General features: G+C 31.8%; 1 protein-coding gene across 2 annotated transcripts in view; it reads right to left on the reverse strand.

The window, feature by feature from the left end:
- Positions 1-18,247, reverse strand: part of LOC107455557 (uncharacterized) — a 98,748-nt gene that overhangs the window by 70,010 nt on the left and 10,491 nt on the right. The window contains exon 1 of one of the 2 annotated variants that reach the window (XM_087164141.1): positions 12,787-13,059. The exons of the other annotated variant lie outside the window; for it this stretch is intronic. The gene's annotated coding sequence lies outside the window, so the exon portion shown is untranslated. Of the gene's footprint in view, positions 1-12,786; positions 13,060-18,247 lie in introns of those variants that run through there. 2 annotated transcript variants of the gene reach the window in all.

Genomic DNA, 18,247 nt, shown 5'->3' on the forward strand with positions numbered 1-18,247 from the left:
AGAATTTGGCGGCACACAAAAGTGCCGCGGCACAGTGGTTGAGAATCACTGCTCTAGTGTAATATTAAATACTCTTATATTGACCCTTTATTGTGATATGGTTGTCCCATTATTGTTGCAAATTATTTTTTTCGGTAAAAGTGAACTCCAACAAATTTTTTTTTTTAGAATTCCAGCATTCACTTATCATATGGAACTGAGTACCTCAGCTCATCGGCCTTCGCTCATTCATCGTGTCCATAATAGTCAGTAAGGTAGACAAATTATATAAAAATGGAAAAAATTTCAGATAGGATAGGATTTCGTTGTTCGTTTTGCTTATTTTTAAACGTTGGGTGTATTAATAGATGAGTTTAATAAATAAATTTATGTTTATGGCATATCGCTGAAAAAGTGCACCTCAATAGGGGAGAGTCGGGTAGCCTCGCCCACTGAAGGAGTATTGCTTATATTTCTGTATAATATTGAGTAATAATCAATATTTTTTATATGTTTCTATTGTTTTATCATCTAACTAAATAATGCAAAAAGAATTAACCAAAAAAAGAATAGTTTAACTTAAAAAAATAGAAATTTAAAAAAACATGTTTTTTAGCTCTTTTCAAAATGTGTCAGGTAGCCCCGCCCAGTTACAAAAATTATGTTTTTTGACTGTTTTTTCAGGTGTAAATGAAAATGACCAATGTATTGACAATAGATAAACCTCATTTATCATTTTTATCACAAAATTATTTTATTTATTACATATTTATATACTTTTAGTGAATTCTATCATTTACTAACAATCATTTAATAACAATATTTGTTGTTAAAAATGAATATAACATTCAAATTTGAAGCAATAAAATAATAATCTTTGCAACCGTACATTTAATGACGAAATAAAATTTGGCCGTGATACCCGACATTCATGTGAGCGGGGCTACCCGAAATCCAATTTTTTTGTAAATTTGTAATTTCTCGAACAATTTTTCACATATAAACTTCTTTCTTTGTGCAAATTAAACTTAAGACTACATACTTTAATGCTGTATGTATAGAAAAAATTATTTTTTTAGCATTAAAATGAAGTTTAATCGGAACATTCGACCAATTTTTCTTAATTTCATGACTACTGTATTAAACATATTTTCAAAACTATTGTTTACCATGTTACCAGCTGCATAAATACTTGAAACTTTGAAAATAATCTTTTTTCAATATAACAATTAATGTCCGATGGCCCATTGACTTAAAAAAACATTCTATACATATGAAATTGACAGTGGGCGGGGGGATACCGACACTCCCCTAAGTCTAATGTATTTGTCTTTAAGGTTCTAGAACTGAAAAATATTATTAATGTTTGCTGCATTACACTTTAGATCCTTGACAAAAAAATTTGGACTTAATTTGGCGATATGCTTAGCGAATCTTTCTATTTTAAGATCTTTATGGAGATTTTTGTTTCGTATAAAACCTATCTTGCTTTAGTTATTTATCTCAGAACTTTATTTTAAAAAGCGACAAGTTTGTTCATTTATGTTTTTGAAATGTTGTCCCATGCTGTTGCTGCACACGTGCGCACTGGTCTAATCATAAGGAAGATAAATCAGTCTTTTTAGTTTGGTATCTAGTTTTGATTTGGAAGTGATAAGAGCTTGAAGTTTATTTATTGCAGCTGTTGATTTGTCTTTGATCTTCTTTACATGGCCATTCCAAGTGAAATTTGAATTTAGTATCAGACCAAGATAAGTCGGCACTATTTGGCACTATTGGAATACGATCATTGAAGAGAGTTAAAAAGTTGTAGATTTTAAACTTCTTTTTTTCTTATATTGAATTTTTGAGCATTAATTTCTATTTTCCAGTAGAGAGGCACCAGTTTTCAATTTCAAAAACTTTATCTTACGGTTTCAAAATCGTCAAGTTTAGGTATCTATATTTTAACAATTCTTTTTATTTCAAATACATCTTTAAGATCGATTTCTTCAAGGTTATGATGTTTTTGAAGATTGATTTTGACAAATTCTTTAATCATTTTTGCATTGTCTTTGTCAAATTCAGTATTGGTCGAAAATTGCTCCTCCATGCCCAAGTCAATATTCCTGGTGGTCCCATCAAAACATTTAGATGGTTTATGTTGGTTTCAGTAAGATTCATGATGGGCATTTGATGGTCATCATCCAGCATTTTCCATTAAGCGTTCATAGTGTTTGACATGCCAACAAGCTTCCATCATTCCATGATGGAAAATGCTACTTTAGTACTATGATGGTTAACCATCAAGATAAGTTTGATTCTCATAATCCAACAATCCACGATGATCTGTGATGGTTCATGATGGTTCCAACTATACATTTCCATGATGGTTTAATCGAAATTGCTGTTGATTCAGCAGGAATATACAATCAAAACAATATGTTGGCCCGTCAAAAATCAGTCTGAATTCCTAGAATGGTGAGAAGGTGGCTCATGGTCGTTCCAATATTTGACTTCTAAGAAGCTATGGTGGAAATTTCTGATGGTTCAACATGAACAAACCATCAAAACAAGTTGTTATTCTTATGTTGAACCATCATAGATCAGTCCGAATTCTTACATTGGGGGTGATTACTTATGTTGGTTACTATCAAAGATATAATGTTCATGATGGAATTACTGATGGTTACTATCAAGATTATGTTGGTCCATCAATGGAAAACCATCAGAAATTTTGACTTTGGTGAAATCTGCAATTATTTCTGCCTCTTCATTGTGTGTGTAAACAAAGCCATTTTTTTCACCTATTATTGGTTAACTAACTTGTAGTGGTTGTTTTAGATTTGTCTTGAATTTCCAGTGATTCGATTTTATGTTCCCATTGTTCATGTCTTAAACTCTTACAGCTTTTTTTAATTGTTCTACTTCACTTTGGTATTTTGGGTTGCCTGTCTTCTTTCTGCGTTTATTTCTGTGAAGGACTAAATTTTTGATGGATTTTTTTTTTTTTTTTGAAATTCAAACATTGCTCTATCTACATGGTCTCATATATATGTTTAAATTACTCTTGTTTAATTCTAATTTAGTAAAATAAGGCAGGGCTCGAACTAACTCGGAAATTCTACCCCTCCCTGAGGACGGCTTGTCCAACAATGTACCCGTCCTCCTTTGAAACTAACCCGTAGCTTCTAAATAAATAAAAATATAATTTTCTCTTATTTATTTCAAACATCTATATAAATTGCACAATGAATTAGCAGTTACTAGGATTACAAATACTTGGATTACATTATACAATAATAAAAGAAATACTAGGTTACTAATAGTAACCTAGTATTTCTTTTATGAAATAATTTAAATGACAAAAGTCAAGTTATCTGGAATGTCAATTTTTCCGAGGGTACTGCGTTTTTTGAATGAATCAAATATGACGTTTGCCAGTTCCACAATCAAGCTAATGATTTATAGAGGTTTCTGCACAGAAATCTGAAGGGGATTTTCCATTTCGGTAGATGTTCATAATTGCGTTTAACGCTTCTTGTTTAAGACCAGTACGTAATGTGCTTTTTTTGTAAGTTCATTGCTGAAAAGCTCCTTTCAACAGATGCAGTACTCCCAGACAGAGAAAACATCAATTCCACCATACTCAGTATGTTGCTGTATTTCTAGATTAGAGGGTCATTTTAGAAGTTAAGAGGCGCTAGACTCTTGTAAGATAACAAAAATTGAAAATGTATCACGAACATTAACGGTAAAATGGCAGTCAGCGCGGACGTCGGATTCGAGAAATTCGTTGTCCGAGGGGAATTTTTGACCGCCGAGGACGGGCGGACGCTCTGTTTTTCGAGCCCTGAAATAAGGCATTTCTCGAGAAAATATTTTCTGAAACTACGGAGAATCCTTAGTAATTGTAGTGTCCTTCTCCTACAACAATCGAGGTCTGTGCATAATTTTCCTGGTGATTGTGAAATAGAGCAGAAATTTTTTTTAAACAACATATTAAAAGCTCTAGTTAGAGCGAAAAAGCTGATCTTGAAACTGGGATACTCAGAAATGCCAACTTGCTCCGGACAGCGGATAAATATTTTTCAGTGGTTGTCTTTTAATGTATAATTCTTGATTTATGAAAATTCGATTTATAGGGTCTTTACTCAGAGCTACTTCTAAACAATAAAAAGGCCACTTTGTTACAATTAAGCCATGTTGAGTCTTGTTGCCAAAATTAAGAGAAATCTGCAAATTTCAGTTTATTGTTCTCTACCATTTTTTTGTAATGAATCCGTAACAGTTGTAATCTCTGGGTACTTAAAGTCTCTGGCGGTAGAACCAAAAGGCATAGCTTACCTGATCTTTTTTATATATAAAATTATCCCAACTTTAATTTATTGAAATATAAATGCTTTTATTATTAGATTACATTTGCTACCAGTAGGAAACTACAGAAATTCTATCAGGGAGCGTAATCATAAAAACTGATACATATTTGAAATTAAAAAAATATTGAGTTAGCTAGCGTTAATTCAATATCCTCGATATCATATAATAAAAACAAGTATGCGCTTTTTAAATTATTATTTTTACTTAAAACATTTATTAAGCTGATAAAAACTAAAATGACTTGAATTTTAATTACTTTTTTTAATAATTTTCAATAACATCCTTTATTGTTAAATCATACTAATTGGTGCATAAAATCACATGAAAATTTATAGTTAAATTTCTTGGAAGCAAGAATTTAAATGAAATGGTTAGTTAAAATAAAAATAATCAATACTTTTGAACTTGACTTCGACCTTAAATAACAATCAATAGTGGTTTATTAAACCGAAATAACAATTATGTTTTATTTACTTGAGAGAGAACATTTTTATTTACTCAAGTTTTCAGCGATGATGTGAAAAATCGATCGGCTCTATTATTGCTTTGAAAGAAAAGCGAGATACTATGAACTTTTAGTTCCTTCAAATTCATGAAATGTCGGAGGTATTTTTTTATTTTTATTCCGAGCAAATAAACCTGGATGAAAAGCATTCTTACTGAAAAGATTTTCAACAATAAAAGTAATTTCGCAGAAGGAGTTATTATTTAGAAAGCATACTCGCAATATCTTAAACAAATATAGTTCTCTAAAAATGCGCTTATTTATTTCAAATACATATTCATTAAAAGATTAATCTTTGAAATGAAAGTTATGAATATTGATTAAGGTGTAAGTACCTAATATGTGCATCCCTGCCCATTTTAATAATTAAAAATTTTGTTTTAATTTTTCCAATCAGCAGATAAAAATTAGAAAATTAGAAGTTATATTTTTCATGAAGAGGGTAAAAAAATTGGTTAAAGACATTAAATATTTGCAATAATGAACAGCCCCATATTAGGCGCGTATATCCATATTTGGAACCATCGGCGCCGTTTTAGTCTATTTCAGAAAAGGATAATGCATTCATAACACTATGGGAAAATAATTTATTTTTGCATTTATTCAAGTACCTGATCGTACCTAATTCGAATGTGGTGATTTCAAATCTGAAATTAGTTATATATATATATATATATATATATATATATATATATATATATATATATATATATATATATATATATATATAAAAAATTCTGGTTAGGAATATATTGTATAAAAACTGTAGCTTTTACAGAAAAACTGATTGTAGAATTGAAATCCTCAATATTTAAGATCCGTTTAAAAATCTTCTACAACAAAAAACATGAAGAAAAAAATTTTTTCCATTGTAATTGAAGAGCTCAATTGATAAAGCAGTTAAGTGATATTATCAGGGGCATTTATTTATCAGGGAAAATAATATATAGTGGTCACATCCATATGAGTATGTATAATGCAACGTAATTGTTCTTGCCTTCACCTTCATTTTAACTAAAATAATCCACTGTAGTTTTGGGTATGCTTGCATTATTTTTGTTTTAAATTAGGTAGAGTGGTTACAAAATAAGGCAATAAATTATAACCCCCGATTTCTATTAAATCTGCCATAAAATAGTTCCGACGCCATTTGTTTTCTTCTTACTCTAGTTATAACCCCTTTTAAAATGTCTCTTAACTAGTTCATCAATTAACTAAACGACTATATATAAACTCATGTTTGGGAAAATTGCAACACCATAAAGGACTTATGCGAGTGAGCTGAAATTTTCAGGAAATGCAAAGTAGAACATGATATGCAAATGATTAGAATTTCAGATCCTTAGCGCCTAGCAGCGCCCTCTGAACGGCTGATGGATCCGAATAAACAGACGGCTGTAGCGAGGCGTTTAAGGTTATCGGTGGTTATCTGCTTGTGGTAAACGTTAGCTTAGTCATTACTTATGCCTCTTCGACGAAAAAGAGCGAGATTTCAACAACTGACGGAGTTTGAGCGGGAGAGAACCATCGGCCTTCGTGAAGCTGGATTGTCTTATCGTGCAGTAGCGGTTCGTGTGCTGCGCAACAGCAGCACAGTGATGCATGTTTGGAAGCAGTGGACGGACGAGTGTCAGACAACTCGGAAATCCGGGAGTGGACTCCGAAATGTCACGTCAGCTCGCGATGATAGAAACCTGATCCGCATCGCGCTGATGAATCGTACGGCTCCCTCTAGACAACTGGCAGCACAGTGGTCAATAGCTACAGGTGTTTCGTTGTGTGCTTCATCACTTCGTAGACGTCTGCTGCAGCGTGGACTGCGCGATAGGAATCCTTTATACAGGACTCCCCCCCACACACACGATTATCCATCGCCACCTGCGGCCAACCAGTATAGGGACTGGCGCGCTGATTGGCAGCTTGTCGTGTTTTCTGACGAATCTCGCTTCAATTTGTGATACCATGATGGCCGCATTCGTGTCAGACGCTATGCCGGTGAACGTCACCTTCCGGAGTGCGTTATCGAACGCCACAGTGGACGAACACCCGGAGTTATGGTCTGGGGTGCCATAGCATATCATGGACGATCTCAATTGCTACGAATTGTGGGTAATCTGAACAGCAACCGCTACATCAGTGAAGTTCTACAGCCCCAAGCTGCTCCCTTCCTTCAAGCCTTGCCAGGTGCTGTATTTGAACAGGACAATGCCCGCCCTCATATTGCTAGGACTGTTCAACCCTTCCTTACATAGCGATAGGTACAACTTCTTCCTTGGCCGGCTTATTCCCCGGATATGTTGCCGATTGAACATGTGTGGGATTTCGTTGGTCGGTGTCTCGCTCGTGATCCTCGTCCTGTTGCTTCTACAGACGAACTTTGGGTACGCATGCAAACAGTATGGAATTCTCTTCCTCAGACAGACATTCAAAGTTTGCTTGACTCCATGCCACGTCGTGTAGCACCACTTATTGCGGCGCGTGGAGACTACACAAAATACTAATTTTGATCTTTTGTTATTGTCTGTTTGATTTGAAAGTTTAACCATTTATTTGTACCACTACCACTCAACTGTGTATTAAATTTCATTTAATTATGACGATTCCTTCATGGTGTTGCAATTTTCATAAACATGAGTTTATTTAGCAAAACCATCAGGTTAGATTAGATAACTAATCCACGAAAAGAAATTCAATCATCCGCAATCAAAAACTTACTAGCAGTTTTTAATTAGACTGCTTCTCTTGGTTAAGTATTTAAATTAAACAGTCTCTAATCAGTAAAGTTCGTTTTCAGATATTTCCTTTTTTACAAAGGTACTATTTTATTAAAAATTTCAAACCTTTAAATTTCATTAAAAAGAACTCTCCTTAAAAGAAACACTAAATTGCTTTGTTTCCAACTTTCTTAAAACGTAAACTTCGAAATATAAATAAAACATTATACAAAAGAACAGAGCAATTATGCTTCATGGACCGTGTAGTTATTGTTCTTAATTACATCTGAGAACGTAATGGGCAATGGTTTTCACGCCGCTATTCACATTGTATAATGGCCCTCCATTAAAACCAAACACTGTTGCCGCGATACCTACAATTTATCTTGCTGTCAGTGGTTTACATACTTGTAGACAGAAGTCTGAGCACTTGAAAGACACAGAGGAAATCTTAATTAATCTTTGGAGAGTTTAAAACAATTTTGGAATGCTTTTGTTTAACTCCATTCTCAGGACAAAGGCAATTTAAGTCAGAAAGTAAAGTAACATAATAAGTACTTTGTTATAATTATGGCTCTGGTTAAAAGAACTAACTATATTTTTAATTATAGGTTTCTTTCTCTTTTTTTAAGTTATTGTAAGGCAATCATGAACTTTGCAATTATCTTATACGGTGTGATTACGTGGTTGTACGGCAAACACGGAGCCAAGGATTTTTCGAAAAATCAAAATCATCGTATCGGGGAACATTATGTATAAGGGTGATTCTCACCTCACGATATATGACAATTTACAGTCTCTTGCCTCAAGCTCTAATAATATACTAAAAAAGAACGTTTTTTAAAAAAAATTTAATTAATAGCATTGATGTTAGCATTTTAAATTGGCCTTGTGCTAGCATCGACTGTTTATTATATTTATAAAATTGGATTGAATTTCAAAATGTCATGTTTCTGGTTTGTCACAAACAATATTTCCAATAATAACTAGCTTCAAAACTTCGCATAAAATTTTTCAATATCTAATTTTTTTTATCTCAATCGTTGTAAGCATTTCTAGAATATAAGCAGAAGGTATTATTCGCAAAAACTCGCTTAAAATGATTTGTTTTTCATATGAAAATCTGTCGTTTTCCTGGCTACTTTTATTTAGTGATTTATGACCAAAATAGATAGCGCCAGCAATCAATAACTTATGTTAATAGATTGATTAGATACCCTCCTGTCTGAACATGTATTTTTGCATGAATAAAGAACCAACTTTCTGGTTCAAAATCTATTTCAAAAAATTTTTCAAGGTGAGTAGGTTTTCATGTTGTCATTTTCCTGTCTTCTTGAAATCATTAATAAAATAAACTATATAGATTTATCTGAGTTATTTCAAGAAATCCTGCTGTTTTCTGCGGAATGTAAACGTCTTAGGCCAAAATGTTAAAGTAAAGTTCAATGCTATTAAATGGCAAGTTTGTCATTATCCTGGCTGTCATTTTTCTGGCTTATGAATGCCAGGGTATTGATGTGCTACCAGAAATTTTTTTAAACAGTATACTGTAAAGAGAGAAAGCAAATATTAACCTCATACCAAGTTTATGTATGATTGTAATGTGCTTGAATGTAATCAAAGTTATTTATTTATTTAATGATTGATTATTATGCACAATTTTATTCCTTACATATCAGCAACAAAAACATTTTTGATTTTTTCTACAGTGGATAAAAATAATTAATTTAAGCAATTTATGGTCCATCTTACATAAAGGCTTAAGTTGAGTTACTTATTATTAGCTTAAAATGACTGTTTTTTAAACTTCTAAGCTAATATGTCATTTTTCTGGCATTCAAGATTTGATGAATTTCTATTTTTTTTTTCTCGAGTAAATGTCAATAAACTACACTGCTGCCTGTAAGATATTAATAAGTGTAACTAAATAAGTATTCAAAAAAAATTTAGATTGCTTTGAAGACTTTAAATTTGAAGAAATTTTTTAGTCCGAATTGTCATGTTTCCAAAGAATCACCCATAAACATTAAACTATAAATAAAATTTTACTCATTAACCATTAGCACTGAGTTTGTGAATAATCCTTTAGATACTTTTCTATAGTTTGTCTAAAATGAGAACTTCCCTAGCCATTCGTCTGGACTCGGTAACTGTGGTAACGAGGTATAACTATTTCAAGTAGGGGTGTGGGGTCACTGTTTTGGACAGGTTTTGGCTCAGGTCGGCGAGAGAAAGGGAATCGTTTGCTTCGGTACTATGTTAGCCCTAGAGTGAAGAGAAGCTACCCTCCCTGAAATGCGCCATTCTTGTTTCCATAGCAGCAGACTGTCTCAGACCTTGTGGCGAGGGGAGTTCTTACCTTAGACAATGTATACCAGTTTATTTATCCGGGACATTGGAAAACTTACAAAATATATTAAAATATGATCGCTGATAAGACACTAAAAATCTAAAAGTGGTTTCCTAATTTTATTTTATTATATATTTATGCTATTTAAATAATAATTACTCTGGAGGACAATTTTTTCCCCTTTTAATGCTTGAAATTTTTGAATGGGTCTTAGACAATTTGCTTCGATGATTTCAAATCTGCATTTGGCTTCTATCTCTACAAGCTACAGCTTTTTCGCAATTTAATAGTGTATTCCTAAGTAGGATTTCTTTAAAAGTCACTGCAGTAAATACTGAGTATCCCCACTTCTCAGCTACGTAGGGAGTGGTAGGTGGAGAGCGATAATACAATTCAGTTTCTGATGCAACGCATTAAGGTCATGTGTTTTTTGCCTTAAGTGTTATTTTCAAAGGAGCAGATAAGTCCATATGTATGTAAATAAGCCTACAAGTTCCTTATAAACGTGTTGTGTTTCTAAACTTATATTTAATCTATCAACGTAATGCCATAGGCAAGGGAAATATATGAAAAGAAATGGGAAAATTTTAGCTTTTTTAATTTTGTCAGTATGTATCTGTCAGTGTTGTGCACGATTCCGAATTATTGATCAGAGCTGTGGAATCGGTATTTGAAATGTTCGAATCCGACTCCAGACTTTCCAGAGAGCTTGACTCCGATCCGATTTATACTTACTAATTTCATCGGTCATTTCAGTTTTTCTGAATCGAAGCAAATATGAAACGTAATTTAAATCATTTTTTTTAGTACAAGGTAATGCGTTTAGCAATTTGATCTGGTTACAAAAATGTTTATTTTATTTTATTTCCAATGAGCTGCACAATCAGTCTTCCCGATGAGCAGACCTAGTGCGTTCTCTAGAAGTGGTATCCACTCTTTCAGGACCATCACAATGGGTGAGATACCGTTGGCCATGTTAATTTGGACGTCTAGTTTCTGCCACACTGGATGGCAGCACTGAGACTCTATTTGGATGCTAAAGTGCACTAGGAATTTAATTTTGCCGGAAATGCCAAGAGCCAATAAGGCACTCCAGGGATCTTTTACATGCCGCATAATCATACGACATGGCCGCTGAGGATTTTCTGCATCCCGAAAATCCAGTGTCTGGGCCGGGGATCGAATCCGCAGACTTGGACTCAGAAGGCAGACGACAAACCAACTGCGCCACCCAGCCACGGCTACAAAAATTTTGCGAATAACATATTAAGTATATTTGCCCGATCAGAATTCACATAAATTTGTTACACTGTATTAGTTCACGAAGTTCAGTTTCATAATTCCAGTGTCATAAAAGCAAGTGGCATACTGGCGCAATCCATCAAAATCAGCAAGAGACAAAGGAGCTCTACCCGATTCATATATAATAAAGGCATAATGCTGTAATTATATTTGATGCAAGTTGAGAATAGAGAAAGTAGTTGAAAATACCGATTAGCGGATGTTCAATCTCATGAACAATTTAATTTTTTAATTAAGAACTTGGTAATACAAATGCTCCATTACTAGCATGTTTTTTGTGAAAATAAGATAAGTGTGTCTGTATTTATCAAAAATGTAAATCTTTACACTTTGATCTGAATTTAAAACCCATCAGTAGTATAAGAACAGACCCTTCATTAAAGATGATTTCAGGCAAATTTTTTGTGGTCCAAGCCCGTTTGAACTTGAGTTAGATTGGATTATTTTTTTTTTGTACTCAAGTCCGTCCTGAGTCTTAGATTTAAAATGACAAAAGATGGTCAAAAATTAGCGAAGTTATAAATACTAAACGTTCGAAGAAAGAGACCGAATAAAATATATTATTGAGATTTTTTATTTATTTATGAACTTGATACTTCATAATTTTAAACTTACTTGTTGTCAACACTTTTTTATACTTAATAACTGGAACAAACGGACCTTCGTATATAGCTTGAAAATGATCAAGTATATGAAAGGCTGATCGAGATGTCTTCTTTAAGACTAGATGTCTAGCTTCACGCGTCTCACAATGGCCATACCAGTTTTTATCGTAAATGCAATTTATCAATTATTTCAATATTTGTAGTCAACATTTGTTCAATTTAAATCATATAACGTTTCAATATTTGTTCAATTTAATTTATATAGCCAATGGTTATATAAATTAAATAACCAAGTGATTAAAGCGTGTGAAATTTTCATAATGGCTGTATATCCAGAAAGGGGTGTATAAACCAGTGGTTACCAACTTGCGGGCCGCATCCGGCCCGAAAAAAGCCTTTTTTTGTGGCCCGCGAACTAAAATATATTAGTTCTTTTTTTTGCAGACAGTTTTCGTAAAAAATCTATGTGGGTTTTATATTTTAACTATTTGATATCTGTTTCACATTAATTGTTTAATACACAGGTGCACATTAAAGTTACTGCAGCCAGAATATTTCAATATGCAATTAAATATTTTTAATAATTTACTTCTTATTTTAGTTTGTAATTTAATACTTTTGTTTTGTACAACTTGATAAAAATCTGACAGTAATATTTATTGTTCCTTCAAACATAAAAAAGTCCAATATAAAATTTTGATAAAGTTGCGGCCAGCCATTCGACTTGTGTTTTTAATTGCGGCCCCCGGCCTCATGTAAGTTTGAAACCCCTGGTTTAAACTATTTGTTTATTGATATGTTAGAAGGTGGGCTTACATTCTTTGCCTTATTTATTCGACCTCTACATTATATAAAATAGAAATCAGGCAAGCATACTCTGACAACTCAGCTCTTTACTCATGTCACAATGCATACAATAATTGTTGAGCGTGCATAATGAAATAAGGATTGTAAAATATAAAGAAAACTTACTTGAATCCGATGATAATGACGTCAGGTAAATAAAAGCGGCAATAAATGTCAACCAATAATTAATCCTTAATACTATTTCAAAGGACCGCAACAGTTGAATCAATTACGATTTAAAAGGGCAGGTAATTGAAAACGTAAGACAGAACAAAGATCTTACTAAAAAATACACAGTTGAAAAGATAAACCTAACAAAAATTCTCAATTATTGTTGCTGTTTATTTGTATAGCCGTTTAGATGAGCAGTCAGAGTTTCTCAAAGAAAGCGCTATCGGTAGATTACGAGAAATATCACGTGCAGGTGTATTAAAACAGGTTATATTCTGTTATATCCTAAAGTGAAGACTATATTTATCTTTCTAATCACGTTTGCATCGTAGACCTTGACTTTTTTTTTCCCGTAAGTATTTTAAATTGAATCATTGTAGTTTTCTAAACCAATCGTCAATATGGAACATTTCTCTTTTCTGAGTATTATGATTTCAGAATAAAAAAGAATTAAAAAGCTCGATATTGGTTAAAACTTTATAACCATTATTTTTATATTGCTTTTTTAGAGTTTAATAAAATTCAAGTAGATCCAAGTCTTGTTTGAAAATTTAAATAAGCTCAAACTAACTACGCAAGGGAAATTTTTTTTTTGTTCTGTTGCATTTATAAAAGTACTTGATCTTACTTTATTCGAGGGTGTGGATTTAAAATTTGAAGTTGGTTTTGTTATGAAGGCTGCAGATGGTTAGGTAATATAAGAGAAAATGCCCATTTGATTTAAAAATTAATGTATCAACAGACCTGAAAGCCAGACGGAAAAAGAGAAAACACTAGTAGGAACTATTTCAGTAATAGATAATTTTCGGGAGGAGTAACTCTATTCTTAAGAATAAACAATTCTCTGCTACTATTTTATTTTCGGGGAAGAAGCAATTAAAAATATAAATTGTGTCCGTTAAAAAAATTTGGTAGTTATAGATATTTTATTACAGTTTTTATTCTTTACGTCTTGATATATAAGGACTTTCAGCCCTGCGTATCACCACTTCCTCACTCTTAATTTCTCAAAATGAACTGCATCACCCTTCGGGGGGGGGATGAGACGTGGGAGTGATGCAGGGATTCAAGGGAAGCATATTTCTCCCAAGCTTCCTTTCGTGCCTGTTAGGTAATCTCAATTCTCGATGTACATATGTAAATATTTTATCCCTTGTAAATAATTTTCGTGTTTATTTTTATTTGTCCCAGACTGCGATTTATTGCACTTTGTATTATATATTTTTTTCCCTCTTGAGCATCATTCAATCATGTATCTATTTTTATTTTTACGCTCTTGCAAAATTATCTAACCTTTATTCTTACCTCATTCTATAAACAATTTAGATGAATGAGTAAATAGCCCTACGGGATAGGAACTCAGGAAAATCAAGTTTAAATCGGTGCATCACCACTCTTTATATAATGACTTTTCTTAATTTATTAATATAAAATAATTTATATAAATTTTTTTCATTGTTGTCTCTAGGTAAATATATACACAAATCCAAAGGTTGGTAAAAAAGTGAAGGTGAAAGTATCTCCTATATAACATCTATGATTTGCATCACCAATGAGTTAGTTGCTGCTTAGATGCTAAATTTTAATTCGTAATTCGTATGGGAATTTGAAATTTTAATTCGTAAAAGCTAATTTTGAGAAATATTCAAACTTAAAGTGAAATTAAAATCAGGATTTTAAGTTGTCCCACATGCATACGAATACTGATACGCAATAAAACTTACAATCGTCATGTAAGAAAAAGTTGTAAAATGACAGTGGTTGCTATTGTCAACTCAAATTATTTAATTTTGAAAGAAGTATTAATGAAAGTATTAAAAAATGAAATGGAAAAAATGAAAGTAGCTGAAAGTATTAATCTTAATATTTCGAATATTTAGAATCTTCACCAAATGATAACACTGGATGCATTTATACAAACATGGATCATACCTAATTCGGATGTGGGGATTTCAAATCAGAAAATATTTTTGTTCGAAAACCTAGAGATTGTTTTTAAAAATAATTACTTTAGTTTAATCTATTTTTTGTCTGAATGTACAAGTTTAATTAAAATACGAGTTTGTGTATATTCATCAAAAGAAAAAATTATTTATTTTTTAAATTTTGAGTGGTTCGTTGGAGTTTTAATCTCTATCTAAATGTTATAGCAATATCTCAAAAAAATCTTTTAAACTATGTGTAACTGTTATGTGGTGCAATATGTTTATTTTGACAAAGAGCACTTTTTCTGAATGAGCATATTAATTTATATTTTTTTGTATTCGATTTAGCTTAGCTTGCAAAAATAACCCCTGAAAACAAATTTCATAAAATTGAGTCAACTAAAAAGGGGTGTATAAAATAATAGATGGACATTTGGCATAAAAATGGAATGTTGCCAATTTTTGTCGTCGGTAGAAACAGATTTACATAAGGTGTATTATTCGGGAAGCGTGCTGCTTTTAAGCTATTCAATACGTACTGATAAGTACAATGAAATGAATGTGAGCCCGAATTTATAAATTAAAGTGCTAGCAAAATTTTCTCAGTTATTCATTGCGTATATTTATTATTTCTTTCTGTGAAGTAAATCTGATCCTAGATTTATAAAACACTTTTTGAAGTGGTAGAAAGATTATCTTTCCTCAATTAAAAACAAGGGGAAAATGATTTATAATTTTTTTTTTCTGAAGATCTGAGTTATATCTATATTCTGTTCTTGAGATCATTTTTTATTCATTAAAATCGTACAAATTAAAAGTACGAAGCAATTATTGTACAAATTGAATAATGCTTGGATTTTTTTCTCTTTACTTTGGAAGAAATATGCTTTAAAAGATGGAAATCACACTTAACACTTTTGCTAAAAAAAATTGTGGACTGATTTATTCGTAAACTAGTACATTAATAATGATCAAGACTATTAAAATTAACAATAATTTACGTTCATCATTCTTTAAATTTTATTAATTAGTTAGAAACAGTAAAAACAGCAAATTTCGAATCAATAAGAATTTTATGCTATGAATGAAAATGCGCCTTTTATCAATATTACCTAATCTAAGGTTCAGGAAACTAATTCTTGTAAAATTCAAAAGCGGTAGCACTATTGCTGGTATAAAAAATGTATGAATGAATCTTCGACTAGATCAGTAACGAAGGCGATTGGAAGAATATTTTGAAATAGAATTAAAATTTAATAAGAATGGGTAACTGTCTAGCAGTTTTTAATTTTGAAAATTCTCTAAAAAATGAACGCTTTTTTATTTTTATAAGTAATATATTAAAGAAAGGATTAACTCTTTCGTTTATAATCTATTTCGAATGACGTATAATATGAAGTGCCGAAATTTGGCGATATAATCTCAAAATGTGATGCCAGTTCAATAAAATTCAATAACTAATTTTTAAAATTATTTTTAATCACTTTTTTATCAATCAAATGGCATTGAAATATAGATTTAGATTTAACAATTAAAAAAATCGTATTTAACTAATAAATGAAATTATTTAGTTCATCGAAATTCTCATCCAGCTTGCTCCGGACAGAGGATAAATGCTTTCGAGCGTTTGTCTTTTAATGTATGGTTCTTGTTTTAGTAAATTCGATTAATATGTTGTTGTTTTTCCATCACTACTTCTCAATAATTCAAAGGCTTTTGTGATACGCCACTTTGTGAAAGTTAATCTGCTTGGAGCTTTTCAAAAAATTGGCAACATCAACCGAAAATCTGCAAATTTTCGTTTGCTCTTCTTTACCATATTTTTACCATATCTTTACCATTTACCTAGGACTTATAACTTTTTGTGAAAGAATTATTCTAATACAATCAATCATTTAAAAGATATGATGGGGAACTTGACACATTAAAATAAAGTTGGAGTAACTAAACCGTTAAAGCGGGTGAACTATACGAACCAGCTCTTTTAAAACTCTTTTTAAACTAAATCTTATTTTGGTGGTAATAATTTCGAATTTGACGAAAAAAGAAATATTTCTTCAGAATAAGTGTGGACTTGGGTTAAAAATAAGCATACTCAACGTCATTAACAGTTAATTATTTTGCGAAGAGAGATTTCTTTGTTAATTTTAAGATATTTCCTTGGGATTTCGCCATCACACTTTAAAGAATGAAAATCTGTCAACATATCCGCAAGGATCTGGAACAAAGTACATATAGAAGGAACATTTAAATATTAAACTCTCGAAATCTATCAAATAATTATTGAGGAATGCGAGATTGAGTACATCAAAATCTGATTAACTACCGGTGAAAACTGAGAAGTATTGAAAGGCGATTATAATAATTACTTACAAGATTCACCAAGCAATCAAACTGATTGTTTTCCATACCGCCTTACTCACTAGTGATTTGATAAGTTAAATAAAGTTTTCCTCACTTAAATACCTTAAATATGCGTCCCTTAATGTGTATGCCTTTTTTTTGTCTTCATGTTTGACAGGGCTTCTAAAAACATATTTTAAGGGAGGTCATTACGAAATATTCTAGAAGTCCTGAAGCCTCAGTACTTTGCATTCTTGCTCCAAAATTTCATAGATAAGTTGTCGACTTTATTTTTAAATCTGAGCCAAGCGGTAAAGATAAATTGTTGTCTTATCTAACAGGAAGATACACTTTGTTGACTACTCACGAGATTTGCTTTCTAACAAAAGTCTAAACTTTTAAAAAATATTTATCCTAACCGAATGATAATCTGATTTCAAATTTAACATTCTTTATCCCATTCATTACTTGTTAAAATTTGTCTTCCGTTGTGCAAACCTCATCACCTGAGCTTCAATTAATAAAAAAAAAACTGCAAAAACTTAAGTTTCGTTCAACTTATTAAGTTTTTCTTATAAGCAAGACTCTAGTCCAGCGACACAAAGAAAAAGAATCGATTTAAAATTTTTATCATATCACCTTCATTAATCATTTCTTCAATTGATCTTGTACGTTTCTCTGTTGCTGTTGTAATGATGTGTTGACTTAAACTTTTTTCTTATCCTCATATGATGCAAGCGAAAATAAAAAGAGAAGGCTCCCTACCACTCAACTCCACCTGAGCATTACTGACCTTATTTTTCTCCGCAATCGATCGGAAAAGAAGAAAGAAATCAACCCATTCGTAAATGGTGATAGATCAAAGTTTGAAAACGATCGTAAAAATTTTGGCAATAATTCTTTATATTTACTTTCTAGAAAACCAATATACTTATTAATAAATAAAAAAAATATCTACTCTTTCCCTCTTTCCTATTTGTCATTAAAATATCACATAAATTTGTATTCAAGAAACCGTTTGATAATTAATTATTCATCAATGTATCAGAAGTTAAACTTATCGCAATCACATAGATGCATAGAGAACAATTTTTTTTGAAATCAGAGTTTTTTACGAAATACTATTTCCAGTGATAGTGTACTACAGC

The sequence above is a fragment of the Parasteatoda tepidariorum genome, chromosome 5 (assembly GCF_982258835.1).
Source record: "Parasteatoda tepidariorum strain Cologne lab strain chromosome 5, Ptep-v5.0, whole genome shotgun sequence".
NCBI lineage: Eukaryota > Metazoa > Arthropoda > Arachnida > Araneae > Theridiidae > Parasteatoda > Parasteatoda tepidariorum.